Source organism: Peromyscus maniculatus, chromosome 16, assembly GCF_049852395.1.
Source record: "Peromyscus maniculatus bairdii isolate BWxNUB_F1_BW_parent chromosome 16, HU_Pman_BW_mat_3.1, whole genome shotgun sequence".
Taxonomy (NCBI): Eukaryota; Metazoa; Chordata; class Mammalia; order Rodentia; family Cricetidae; genus Peromyscus; species Peromyscus maniculatus.
Genome location: NC_134867.1, coordinates 67846872 through 67862125, shown reverse-complemented (window position 1 = coordinate 67862125; position 15254 = coordinate 67846872). Strand labels below are relative to the sequence as shown.

Here is a 15254-nt window from a genome sequence, read left to right as displayed (position 1 = left end):
GTCAAATGATTTGGGTGGGGTGGGCAAGATGGAAGGAGAGAACTAACTCCCATAAGTCCCCTTATCTTACTACTCTCCATACCATAAATAGGAAAAAAAGACTTAGATGGAGATGCACCTCAGTTGATAAAATACCTGCCTCTCATGCATGAAGCCCTGGGTTTGATCCTCAGCCCTATGTAACCAAGTGTGATGGTGCATATCTGTAAACTCAACACTTGAGATGTGGAAGCAGAGGGATCAGAAGTTCAAAGTCATTCTCTTCTCAGTTGCAGAGTGAAATTAAAGCCAGTCTTGGCTGCATGACACCCTGTCTCAAAGGGAAAAAAAGTGATATGGTGGTGACATCTAAGTCCTGTTTAGAAAAGAATGATAGAGAAGTTGGAAAAATACTTGCAAAAATATATTTGAATTTAAAAATGATATTAAGTTCAAAAGCATCCTGTGTTCTGCCTACCAATAAAGAATGGTTATAAAGTTTTAAAACATTATGTCAAATCTGAAATTTCTGCTAAGTCACACATTATATTTTCTGCTTTAGCTTTTTGTATTCATAAATATTAAATATATGGAACACTGAGACAATATTGACCATTAGCTTACTGTGATAAAGACACTGAATTAGTCACTTTGAGTTCAATTCTCTGACTACCAAGACAATCTTTAAAAGTTCCTATAGAATTGGTGGAACAAAGCTTTTATCTGGTTAGAGTAATACACTGACAAAAGAATATTCTTTTAACTTCAGGGAATTACATGGAAAAAATGGAAAGTGAGGTATTTTAATGTCTGGCTGTGGATACTATTGCCATAGTGAGAAAAAAAGTGTGTCTTTTAGTCTACCCCATGTTAATGGAAGAAGGAGTCCAGATGATTGGGCAAAAGTGTATTTACAGAGTGAACTTTTTTTCTTCAAAGACAGAAGGTCCTTTATCAGCATAGAACTAAATTGCTTGGGATTTTTTGTTGTCTTCTGGAGTTTATTTTCATTGTACTGTATGTTGCATTTTCATATATTTACACGTTTACCCACATTAGTTTTTTTCTTGGATTTGGTTTCACAAGAGGTACTACCAGAACTTCAAAATACTCTCTCACTCTGAGCAAATTAAAGCAGGATGTCCAATGTAGTGTGTCCAGCTGCCCAACAGCTTAAACAGAAAAGGGACACAAGAAATTCTGTGGTAGGTATAAGATAAACATACTTTTGTTTATGTTTTGCTGGTATTCTGGTTGTTTAGAAGTTGGGATTTTTTCCTTGCTTTGGGCTGTTCTTTTAGAAAACCAAACAATCACCCAGTTTTTCCTGGGACTTTGATCTTTGTTTTGTATTTTGTTATGCAAGGCTCGAAACCTTACCGTTTGTTGTGTTTCCTACTTTGTCAGATCATCCACTCTCTGAACATATTACCAACAGATGGCTGGAAGAAACAACTGCAGAAAAGGTAGTGTGTCTTACATTGACATTTCCCATAAATCCCCAGAGACTGTAACATAAATACCCACATACTTTTGCAGGTGCTAAAATAGTTTTCTGTGGCCTTTCACCTGACATAATTAGCTTGCCTTTCAACCTTACTGTTTAGTATATCTCTTCCTAACCTTTGTTTTTCACAAGAGTGAGTGCCTTTGGGATCAAATCAAGCAGTACAGACACCTGCATGCCAGAAGGAAAACACCAAAACTCACTTAAGCCCCAGGAAAACTATGCTACAAGCCAATGCTGCAGATATCCCCAAATGTGCTTCATACCAGGACAATCAATCATGCAATGATATATAATCAGACTCTGGAGGAATTCTGCAGTGATTTGCTAATTTTGACATTCATAGAAATATGAATGTCCTTGAGAGTCTAAAATTTGCCAGATTATGTTTTAAAACTCATATATGAAACCCTCTCTTCTTGTGTATATGTGTGTTTGTGTGTTTGTGTGTGTGTGTGAGTGTTGCTGACACAGATTTGGCTAGTTTCTAATACATAGTAGCTTCTCAGTAGAAAGAGGATTAAATTGAATTTTTGACATTATACATATTTTAAAGATTTTTATTGGAGAGACAGTATTTATATTTTAAGCAGCCAGATCCTGTAATAATAGGTTAATTTCATGAGCACATATATGTTCAGCAAACAACACACTACACCTAGAGTTGAAGTACTTAGTATTATGTTTAATTTTGATTTAATACTTCCTTACTGTATAAATTTCTGGAGAAAGAAAGATTTGTTTTTAATCAGTTCAATTCCAGATTAACAAGCTAGAGCATTCTCAGTTTTGTGGGCCATTAGTTATAGAAGCAGTCAAACATACATGTGGTAGGGTTGTTCTAGAAGATGGCTGAGTAAATAAAAAGGGCAAATACATGTTGTTGTATATTACAGACTGTTAGGCCTGGCACAGGCACCAAGACAGCCTTGTGCAGATGGATGCATGATAATTAGTGAGCATCATGAGAGTACACTAAATGAACACTCAAAAATGGTTACAATGGTGGATTTTACTTAATGCAAAATTTACCACATTAAAAATTAAAACACACACACACACACACACACACACACACACACACACACACACACACACTGCCTTCCCTTTACATGTAGAGTTTGAAGACAAGGACAATAAAGTAAATTTCATGTACCAAACTTAGTATTAAAATATTTCTTTTCCATTCTGAGTGATATATCAAAGATTGAGATTTAGACTTAACAATATGTCCATAAACTCTCCTAATGAGATAAGTGAACGAGAGGTCTGCTAGCAAATAAGTCTGAGAGATACTATTTATAGAGTAATGCTGCTGAGTGGAATGTGAATATGTAACTCTCATCTTTTCTGAAAATAAAAGGAGTTATAGATTTTCAACAATCACTATATACCTCTCTGGAACACACTGATAAAGTCTATCTTGAAACAGATTTTTTTATTCAGAAAGGATTATGGCTTTGTTTTAGAAAATCCTAGTGTCCACACTTTACTTCTTCTTGCAGGATGCTGAAATCTATAGAACATCTTTATTTGTTGATGGAAGTGCCACTAAATCTACTCTGGCATATGCTCTAAGTGGCTGACTAGTTTGTGAAGCAACCTAGATGCCACATAGCATTCCTTCCTCTAAACACCCCAAAATTTAGTAGCCTTCTCAATTACTCAGTTGATGGGTTGGAGCAGCAATCATTTGATTATATGCTATTTAAACATTAAAAGAGAACAAATTCTAATGTCCATGTTTTTAGCAATAGTCAAGGTAAGGTATAACAACTGATCTTTTGCCCCTGGAAGATTTTCCGTAGATGTTTTAGAACATTGAGTTCCTAGATACACCATGTTGCAAAGCTTCATTTCCATACGTGAATTTGTATTTTATGACATGGACATGTCTTCTAAAGATATGCACCATACTTGGTTTATTTGGTCCAATCAACATGATGTCTTCCATATGATGGATCAAATTTTCTATGGGACAATGGGATGATGATCTCCACAGGCTAAATTAGGAGAACAGAAAGTTGACATAGTTCACTGAAGTGAACATTCACGTATATTTTTGTTCATTACGCATGAGAATGAACTCTTTCTGTCTAACCACACATTAAAAATGTGTAGAGAAAAAGGATATCTTTCAAAGCTAAGCTGTGAACCAAGTGCCAGTTGTGTTGAATTCCCCCAGCAAGAAACTAAAACAGAAGAAACAGCTGTAACCACCCTCACCACCTGTTTAAGTTTTGTTCTCTGAGGTCAGTCTACCAGCTGTATAAGCCAATGAGGCAGTGTAAATGGGCAAGCAGTATAAATCAAAACATTGAAATTTTCAAGTCTTTGATGGTGACACTAATGGATTCAGCTTTCTTAGACAGAGGAAATTGTTTTTAGTTTTCCATCCTGGTGGGGAAAGGACATTCTAGAGCTTCCACGTGGCTGCATCATTATTTCTCACACGAATAGCCACAATTATGGTAAATCAAGCCAGTCAATGAGCATGTGAATTTTAAAGCAAGAAGTTCTGATGAGCCAATCTGAGAATAGAGAAAAGCTCCATCCATCGACACCACCAGAAGCCCCATTTTCATGAGCCATAATTACATTTCAAGTTATTTCACAAAAGTAATATATCCTCTAACTCAAAATTTGGTATGCATTTTGAGACTGATGACCCAGACTCATATCAAGAGGGAATGGAAAAATGTATTCCTCACAGAAAAGTCTCCCAGGAGAATGTGGTGGCTTTCCAACCTGGTCTAAAAATAACAAGAGAAAACAAGGAAAGAGCCTTGGACCCACCACCCACATTGTCATTTATTTCTGGCAAGTTACTTTGCCAATGAGGGAATATAGGTATGTTTCACAACACTCAGGATTATGAATTGTTTGAATTGCCAAATTTAAAAAGGTACATCACAGGTTTATGTTCTTTTTGTGATAAATAATGGCAATAATTTAATGTTTCATAGAACACAGTATTTTAAAAGTGATAATATGGAAGATAAAAATGATCATTTGAAGACTAAATTTGTGATTAGAAAACAAAGGCCAAGATTTTACCCTAAACAGTATTCAGTTAGAACCATTGATTGTCCATATAAATAGACAAATCCTTTTATAAACTATTCTAACTCTCCCATGGCCCCTTTGAAAACATGATTCTGCAACATTGAGATTGTTGCCTTGCCTAACTCTTGTAGCAATGATCCTTTCAGTCAGGGCTGATCTCTCTGGCTGCACAGTTCCCATATGGATGGGAACTCTTACTGTCTTCCTGGAACTTGTGGGCATCTGAGACTGCATCCCTGGGAATTCCTCATTCCTAATGCATTTTCTAGCACTAGAAGGACTTGCAATCTCTTTTCTAGGACCATATTTTCCCCTCTCCAAATTGTATATTTGGGTATTCCTAAGGAAATGTTTATTTAAACTTCAATGTTATTTTATGTTTTAAAACACAGCCTTCTATTAGGAAATAATAATTGTATTTATAGCTATTAAATATTACGTGTAGGATGATGAAATCAGGGTGATTAGCATTTCCATATCAGTTCAATAACTCATTCCCTTGTCTCCCTGCATTTTGGCACATGCTGTCAATGGTCTGTCTCCCCTTGACAATAGCCTTTAGAAATCACTATTGTATTCTCATCTACTTTGATAAGTGTGTGTGTGTGTGTGTGTGTATGTGTGTTTAGTTGTCACATATGAATGAGAATGAATTATTTGTCTCTCTGTGTCTGTCTTATTTCAGTTGACCTAATACAGTTCTATTGTTCACAAGTGACAGGACATCATTCTCTCCTGTGTTGAATAATATTCTGTTCTGTGTATATGCCACATTTTCCTTGTCCATTCATCCATCAGTGCACACCTCTGTGGTTTTCTTATTCAGCTATTGTGAATGGTGGCAATAGACACAGGGGTACAGAGTTTCTCTGGATATATGCCCACAAGACAGATATGTGAATCATATGGTAGACATATTTTAAATTTTTTAAAGAAACCTCATCATTCTTTTTCAAATGGCTATAATGATTATATTTCTACCATTAGTGCATAATTTTTTTCTAGGACCAAAGAGATGACTCATTAAGTAAATAACTTGTTGTGTATGTCTGATGACAAGTTTGGTTCCCTTAAAGAACTCATGTAAAAAGCTGGATGTGGTGGTCAGTGATCTGGAATCACAGTACTCGTACAATGAGATGGGAATCTGAGACTGGAGAATCACCAAGAAGCCCAAGAGCCAGCTAGTCTGGAGCATGCCAGGCAACACAAACAAGAGCAGCTTTGCCTCAATAAAGTGGAAGGAAAGAACTGACTTCCAAAAGTTGCCATTTATTTACCACAAGCATGCATAGCCCTTATACCCAGAAACACTAATAACTAAAATAAAAAGTGTAGAAAGTTTTATTTTCTCTGCATTATTGCCAGCATTTGCTATTTCTTTGCTTTTAGGAAGGAGGCATTCTGACAAGTCTGAGATTATATCTCACTGGTGTTTGGATTTGCATGTCCCAGGAGCTCATGATTTCAAGCATGATCATTTTTCTCATATTGAATTTAGTTGTGTATTTAAAATATTTAGTTCTGAAAATAGTTATGACATTCAAGAGAGCTTGATAATTTTACTCAATTTAATTTTTTAAAAAATAATATGAGAAATAAGTGATTTGTTTAACCAATGCAAAATGCATGCACATAAACATGGCAAATGTCATAGTATGTGTATTCATGATGCAAAATCTGTAACCAGAACAACTACTTAGAACTTCAGGCATTTGAAGGATAAATAATTGAGTGAACCTAATATTTGTCCAAAATATTTGCATATATAATGCAAATAATATGAACACATATTTGTGTGTAACATCTGCAAGGTTACAACTAGACTGAATTATGTTAGCATGTGTTATGTGCATATTAACCATTTCAGATATTTAAAGCTAAAACTGAATAGATGGACTATTATTATCTTCCTTAAAATACAGATGGTTTTCTATCCATACTCAAGCCTCAATGAATTTCCATCTGATTTAAAAAATGACATTTTGTTCTTTTAATACTAATGATCTTTAAACCACTCCTTTCCTTTCTGAAAGCCAGAATGATTTGTTGAAATATATTTCTAGGCCAGTTTTTAAATACCTTTGCTATATCATAAAATTATTTTTAGGTGATGTAATTTTTGCAAGAGAAAGTTATATCTCTCTAAATCACTCAAATAGTGTCATTGAGTATTATTGTCAAAAAACGTTAAATCATGTTGCTTTGTTGGCTCAGAATATAATATAAATATATGTCATTTGGACAGAGTAAAGAAAGATGACAATAAAATGCATCTAGACCTTGCTAGGCTTCTGTGAACACTCAAGCTAACAGTAAACCCAAACAGAGAAACCACCACTGAAGAGCCCACTGTTTGTTCAGATGATCTATGATGGAAAACTCTTACATCATCTTCCTACTTTAACTTTTAAGTAAAGGCAACATGACCAATACACAATTAAATACTTAGATACCTGTAGATGTAACCAACCATCTTATTAAATAAGAAACACAGAAACAATGTAAAAGAGAGAGCCGAGAAGTCAGAGCTCAGAGCTAAAATCTCACCCTTCCTCCTGCTGTCCCAGCTTCGTGAAAAGAGACCTACTTCCTGTCGGTTCGTTTTTTTATAGTATGTTGTTCTGCCTTCTCATTGGTTGTAAACCCAAACACATGACTGCCTCGTCACTGTCTGAATGTACAGCCCCCTAGGTCTTAAAGGCATATGTCTCCAATGCTGACTGTATCCCTGAACACACAGAGATCTTATGGGATTAAAGGGGTGTGCCACCACCGCCACACTCTTGCTATGGCTCTAATAGCTCTGACCCTGAACACACAGATATCTATGGGATTAAAGGCGTGTGCCACCACCGCCACACTCTTGCTATGGCTCTAATAGCTCTGACCCCCAGACAACTTTATTTATTAACATACAATCAAAATAATAATTCAGTACAATTAGATTACCACCACATTTCCCCTTTTCTATTTTAATAAAAAGAAAAAAAGCAAAAGGTTATAACTAACAAAAGAAAAACTATATACAAAAGTACAATAACTATATACAATATATACAAGTAATAAATACCTAAACAGGTATTTGACAAATCAGAGAAAATAATTCCATTATCTATCCTATTTTGGTAATTCCAAGATGTATCTAATGTACTTTCTATCCTAATTAATTTTCAACTATAACTAACTAATCTTCAACCATAACTAACTAATCTTCAACTCCATCAGAGACCCAAGAAGGGAATAATTAGCTAACAAAAATAAAAAACAGGAAGTGCATGCAAGCAACTTCCAAAAAATTTTGTGAGTTGACAGAAACAGCCAGCTGCCTGGGCAGTCACCTGAGGTTTCTCCGCAGTGTTGGGGTATCATCTTCAGCCTATAGGCTTAGTGTATCTGACAGACTCATTTGTGAAGTAGGATGTACACAAGGTCAACAGTTCAACCTCACATTGGGTGAGAACAGTCCACGTACCAGAAACACCTGAATTCCACTAGTGTCCTGTCATGATTCAGGATTTTAAATTCTGGAAATTGTTGACAGTTTTTTAATTCAGCTGTCCATTCTTCTTGGCTGTGTATATATGGCTTCATCTCAGCATCCCCTTCTTCTCCACATCCCTCTATTAAATGCCAGTCTACTTTTGAGAGGCATGAGCTTTCAGCTGCTGTTCCATTGTACAACAGAATCCATCGGCCCTCTGCCTGTTAAGCTGCCTTCGAAGAAAAGGGCACTGTACCTTTTCTGGATGCGAAGGCCACTTCAGGGATGGGGTCATATTGTCCTGGCCTCAGAAGATGCCTTTTGATAAAGCCATAACCACACTTGTTTTGGCAAGAATCAGTAGTCCCTTGTTTCGTGATCTGTCTGTCCATTTTGTCCTGTTGATTCGAGGATACTTTGTTGTCCAGTGGCTAACTTTTGCCAGAATGAAAGTTAACTCCATATGCAGTTTCTTCAATGCCCATATTTTCTCTAAAGTAGATTGGTACTGCCAGGAGCCGACATGTCTCAAAGAAAAATTTTCTAAGTTATTAAAACATTTTAAATGCCATATTCTGTAGATCTCTGAAGGGTTTGAAGATGACCTGTCTAAAACATCTCTGCTCAATTTTTAAAACATATCTAATATGACTACAAGTTCTATTGTAATATCTAACTACTAACTTTCATTTCTTTATATCCTAATAGTTGATAATAATAACATTCAAGGATCAGAAATTTGCATTACATTGTTAAATGAATGGTATAAATACAATTAGAAATATACATATAGCATTTTCTAACAATATCAATTTCAAATTTGTATACAATATAAAACAATCCAATCCAATGTAAAGTATTTAAAATTAGTAATTGTCTTTTTCTTTTCTTTCTTTCTTTTTCTTTTTCTTTTTTTTTTTAAACAAGAACCTTAAATCTAATCTCCTTTGCTTAGCCTTTTTCCTAACCCTTGACAATAACTTGTAACCAACCCCCCTAAACACTGAAAATTATCCCAGACCCAAAACCCATTAAAAAGACCAAAAAACCACCCGCCCCACACCACCTCTTTGGGAATGTGGGCGTCGTATTCTTAAAATTGCTTCCTGCTGGGTATGGGCGAAGTTTTTTTTATCCTGAAAGAAAAATTTTAGGTTAATTGTCAAATTCTAGGAGAGGTAACTATATCCTTCATTATCCAGTCTGTGTATAATGCCAAAGTTCAGGGTTTATCTCAAGTCCTTATTCAAGTAGTCTTTGAGACTGGATCATCTCAGCTAGTCATCTCAAAATTGCTCTGAGCACCTTGTAGTTCAAAGCTGATCTATGGATGATGTTTGTCAGCTTAATGATATTATTATTGTCCACGTGGAATTGTTGTTGTTGTGGGGCCCCATCTTCTTTCTGGAGACTTCAGTTGATGTTAGGCCTGGCCGTGATTTCCTGCAGAAAACTGATAAGAGACTCGAACACAAAAACATATATATGCAGCTAGCCTTTTTTCTAGAATTAGTTAGTACTCTATGTGACCATTCATATCTTAACAAAGTTTAAAATGTATATATATATATTAATCTTGTAAATTTTGATATAAAATTTATACTTTGAGAAAAGTTTAAAGAATCAGAATAGAATCAAAGAGTTGAGATTAGTAATAGAATAGTCCCTTAATTACTTTTGCTTTTGTCCTGTACCATAGCAGAAGATGGCTCTTATTCTGGCATGATACAGGGAGTTTGCATTTTCCTTTTAACAACATGCTTGAGTTTAAAGAAGGAGAGAGCCATTCTCCAACTCCAAAGTCAGCTTTAAATTTTAATTGAACTGGGACTATTAGAAAACCAATAGTGTTAAATCTTTAGAGAAAAGCAGAAACAAACATTTAGGAAGACATAAAATTTTTTAGATAATATATACCCATACACCGTTTCACTCTGTTTCTTGGGATAGATGATTTGTCCCTTTTCTTCAGTTGTTTCATTTGTCCAGTGTTCTTCAGATTCCTTAACCTTCATTCTCCTAAAAGACAAAAACAAAAACCTTTCCCCAAGACTAATTTTGGGGATGTTTCCTTTTGACAAGTTATTATCTGATTAAATGAAAAGGCATGTGTTATTGATACAAGTTAGTTTAAATTGGATGTTCATGCTGGTTAATGAACTATCACCTCCTCAATTAAGAGGTCTCTCTTGTTCAAATCAAACCTTTATCAATTTTGATGGTACCCACAGCTTATCTTCTCCTGTAGAAACAAAAGCAAAACCTCGTCCCCAGTGTAATACATACCCTGGTTTCCATTCTGAGGTCAGCACATCCTTAAAGTATATAGGCTGATTTAATTCTGTAGTTTTTTCTATTATCCAATGTCTCTCTGCAGCTGTTGTTCCTTTCTCATTGGCATTCAGAAAATTCAAAGTTAGAAGAGCATTATGCAGTCTATTTCTGGGGGTTTTTGTTACCCATTTCTGTTTATTTAGCATATCCTTTAGAGTTCTGTTTGATCTTTCTATAACTGCTTGACCTGTAGGATTATGTGGTATGCCTGTAATATGTTTTATATTGTAATAAGCAAAAAACTGTTTCATTTTAACAGAGACATATGATGGAGCATTGTCAGTTTTGTTTTGTGCAGGTATACCCATGATGGCCATAACTTCTAGCAAATGAGTGATTACAGAATCAGCTTTTTCAGAACTCAAAGCAGTTGCCCATTGAAATCCTGAATAACTATCCATAGTGTGGTGTACATATTTCAGTTTTCCAAATTCTGCAAAGTGAAACACGTCCATCTGCCAGATTTCATTTCTCTGAGTACCCTTTGGGTTACATCCTGCTGGTAATGGCGTTTGATTGTAGAAGGAACAAGTAGGACATTTCTTTACTATTTCTTTGGCTTGTTGCCAGGTTATGGAAAAATCCTTTTTTAAACCTTTACTATTGACGTGATGTTTTTTATGAAATTCTGAGGCCTCCAGCACATTTCCTATCAATAATTTATCAATCTCATCATTGCCTTGTGCTAGAGGGCCTGGCAGACCAGTATGGGATCGAATGTGAGTTATATATAAAGGATGATTCCTTTTCCTGATTGTATCTTGTAATTGAATAAATAGTGAAGTTAATTCTGAAGCATCAGGGATAAATTCTGCAGTCTCAATATGTAACACCACTCTTTCAGCATACTGAGAGTCAGTTACTATGTTGAGAGGTTCTGAAAAATCCATTAATACCAATAGAATAGCATACAATTCTGATTTTTGAACTGAATTATACGGACTTTGAACCACTTTACTTAAATTTTCTGATTTGTAACCTGCCTTTCCTTCTTTGTTGGCATCTGTATAAAATGTACAAACTCCAGATATGGGTTTTTGCCGTACAATTCGAGGCAAGATCCAATCAGCTCTCTTTATAAGATCAATTCTATTGCTTTTGGGATATTTGCTGTTAATTTCTCCCAAAAAATTACTGCAAGCTCTTTGCCAAGGTTCACTTTCTGTCCATAATTTTTCAATGTCCTCCTTAGTTAATGGTACGACAATTTCTGCTGGGTCTATGCCTGCTAATTGACGAAGTCTCAGTTTTCCTTTGTAAATCAAGTCAGAGATTTTTTCCACATAAGTTTTTAATTTTTTATTTGGTTTATTTGGTAAAAATATCCATTCCAATATAATATCTTCCCTCTGCATTAATATTCCAGTAGGAGAATGCCTAGAAGGTAAAATAACCAAAATGCAATCCAGCATTGGATCGATACGATTCACGTGTCCTTCATGCACTTTCTTTTCTACCAAGGCTAATTCTTTCTCAGATTCAGGTGATAATTCTCTTGGACTATTTAAGTCCTTGTCACCTTCTAAGGTTTTGAACAAATTAGTCAGTTCATCATTTTTTACCCCAACAATAGTTCGTAGATGAGTAATATCTCCAAATAATCTTTGAAAGTCATTAAGAGTCTGTAGTCTATCTCTCCGAATTTGCACCTTTTGGGGTCTAATTTTTTTGTAGCTCTATTTTATATCCTAAATAATTAATAGAATCTCCTCTTTTTTTTTTTTGTGGTTTTTCGAGACAGGGTTTCTCTGTGTAGCTTTGCGCCTTTCCTGGATCTCGCTCTGTAGACCAGGCTGGCCTCGAACTCACAGAGATCCACCTGGCTCTGCCTCCCGAGTGCTGGGATTAAAGGCGTGCGCCACCACCGCCCGGCTAGAATCTCCTCTTTGTATCTTTTCAGGAGCAATTTGTAATCCCCAGCAAGGCAAAATTTTCTTTACTTCTTCAAATATTATTTCTAAAGTATCTGCATTTGAGTCAGCTAGTAAAATATCATCCATATAATGATAAATTATAGATTTAGGAAATTTTTTACGTATCACTTCCAATGGTTGCTGTACAAAATATTGGCACAGAGTTGGGCTATTCAACATTCCCTGTGGGAGGACCCTCCATTGAAATCTTTTAACCGGTTGAGAATTATTATAAGTAGGCACTGTAAAAGCAAATCTTTCTCTGTCTTTTTCTTGTAAGGGTATTGAAAAGAAACAGTCTTTTAAATCAATAACTATGAGAGGCCATCCTTTTGGTAACAGAGTAGGCAAAGGCATCCCAGATTGTAGAGAACCCATTGGCTGAATTACTTTGTTAATTGCCCTAAGGTCTGTTACCATTCTCCATTTACCAGATTTCTTTTTAATAACAAATACAGGAGAATTCCAAGGGCTGGTTGATTCTTCAATATGCTGAGCATTTAACTGTTCTTCTACCAGCTCTTCTAAAGCCTGGAGTTTCTCTGTTGTTAAAGGCCATTGCTGGACCCATACAGGCTTGTCTGTTAACCATTTTAAAGGTAGAGCTGTTGGTGTCTTTGGAAGATCATCAGTTATTGTGCCCTGTTCTTGTATAATATGGATGGCTGGTGACTACTCATTAGAACAATATCTTCTAATATTTCTCTCAGTAACATGTGCTAGTTTATGATTTGTTTCTGAGATTGGAGGGATGTTAATCTGAGTATTCCATTGTTGCAACAAGTCTCGACCCCACAGGTTCATAGTTATGTTAGCCACATATGGTTTTAATTTTCCTCTCTGTCCTTCTGGACCTATACATTCGAGCCATCTTGCACTCTGTTTCACCTGAGATAATGTCCCAATTCCTAACAGTTGAACGTTTACCTCCTGAAGAGGCCAAGTTGGATGCCAAAATTCTGGTGCAATTATGGTAATGTCCGCACCTGTGTCTACCAGACCAGACAACAAAACACCATTTATTTTTATTGTTAATTTTGGTCTTTGTTCATTAATAGAAGTTTGCCAAAAAATTTTCTTTATGTTTTCTCCTGAATTTTCTATTCTCTCTGTTTCATCATCCTGACCAGCATGATTTATTCCAATAGGCATTTGGTTATTTAATCGCTCTCCAGAGCAGGCATTTCCTCTATGGCTGCAGGAAAGGTTTGAACTGGATTTGCACTGGGGGCCTGCCTGAGGCCCCTCTGGGAGTTTCCCGAAGACTGAGGCAAAGGATTACCCTGTCTGTCCTTTGTTGATCTACATTCGTTGGTCCAGTGTTTTCCCTTACCACACCTTCTGCATACTCCAGAAGGAAGGGGCATTCTGTTGCCATTGTTCCTTGAAGAAACATTGTTTCTGGGAATGACCTGTCTACAGTCCCTTTTCAAATGTCCTTGCTTTCCACATCCAAAACATCTAACACTCCTCAAACCTTTTGAAATTACTTCTCCTACCCATGTATCATCATGCTCATCAGCTTCAACATTGTTTCTCTAATCCAATCTTCCATAGGTGCAGATCTTGCCCTTAATGGCCTGATTATTCTTTTGCATGCTGCATTCGCATTCTCAAAGGCCAAAGATTCAATTATTGCCTTACTAGCTTCTGAATACGAGACCATTCTCTTTACTGCTGAAGCCAGTCTTTGTATAAAATCTGTAAAATACTCTTTTGGGCCTTGCATCACCTTTGTAAATGACTCAGATTTTTTTCCTGGTTCCTCAACTCTGTCCCATGCATTCAAGGCTGCCGTTCGACATAAAATTAGGGTTTGGACATCATATAAACATTGTGTTTGTGCTGAAGCATATTGGCCTTCGCCCATAAGCTGATCCTGGCAAACTTGTATTCCTTTATCCCTCCATTGTTTTTCTATGTTTTTAGCCTCCTCCTTAAACAAAGTCAGAAATTGAAGACTCTGGCTGGGTTCCAGAACACCTTGTGCAAGGTCCCACCAGTCCTGTGGTACTATCCTATTATATGTTGACCAAGTGTTTAACATTTGCTTTACATATGGGGAATGCATGCCATAAGATACTATTGCCTCCTTAAACCTTTTTAAATCCAACATTTCAATTGGAGCCCAATTATTTTGTGTAGCCATTTGATCAGGCATCTGCTGTACGGTTACAGGATAAATTAAGGGTGACTGTGTGAAAACAGGCTTTCTTTCTGCAACCTTATGATCCCGACTTGAAACAACTTCACTGTTAATTTCTTCTGTCTGAATTTTTACAGGTTTAACAAGTTCTTCTAAAGCTGTTATCCTGGCACTTAAATTGACTATCTTTTTAAATATTAAAATGTGGATTATTATAGTGATAAGGTGCATAATTCCACCAATACTAATATTATATAGTTGTTCCATTGCCAGACTGCCTAAAATTTCGAACAAAAACCAATTTTCTTCCAATGTACACATAAAACCCATTTGTTTTTTAATGTGGAAAAAAATTCTCTTTTAGATAGTTTCCTTTAAAATATCTGATATATTATGACTTACCAAATCTGCGTAGAACAGTAGAAATTCGAGGGGATTTTCAAAGCAGCCACCTAGTGTCCCAGGTGTAAATCCAAAGAGAAAGAGAGAGAGAGAGAGAGAGAGAGAGAGAGAGAGAGAGAGAGAGAGAACAAGAAAGCGTAGCTGGCTAAAGTTTAAATGCAGCCACGTGTTCCCTCTTGTGCCGAGTCAAGGCTTGGGTCTGACTTCCTTAAGCTCCGACCACGTGCGTTGGCTTTACAGGCAGGGCCCTGTTCGGCAGGGCAGGTCTGAGTTGTTTGTAGCACTGGCTTTAAGCAAGCAGGATTTAAGCAAGCAGCTCACCGATAGTCCAGCCTGAGGTCAAGCAGAACTAGACCCAGGCTAAGAAGCCGCTGCTCGGACTAAGAAGCCGATCGCCACCGGCCGCCACGTGCCGCCGCCGCC

The 15254-nt window shown here is 36.5% G+C and overlaps 1 long non-coding RNA gene across 1 annotated transcript in view; it reads left to right on the top strand.

Annotated features, from left to right (window-relative positions):
- The window catches only part of LOC143268938 (uncharacterized), a 174215-nt gene that overhangs the window by 1839 nt on the left and 157122 nt on the right, over positions 1-15254 (top strand). The window contains exon 3 of the long non-coding RNA XR_013045184.1: positions 1387-1445. This is a non-coding gene — a long non-coding RNA (uncharacterized LOC143268938). The remainder of the gene's footprint in view (positions 1-1386; positions 1446-15254) is intronic.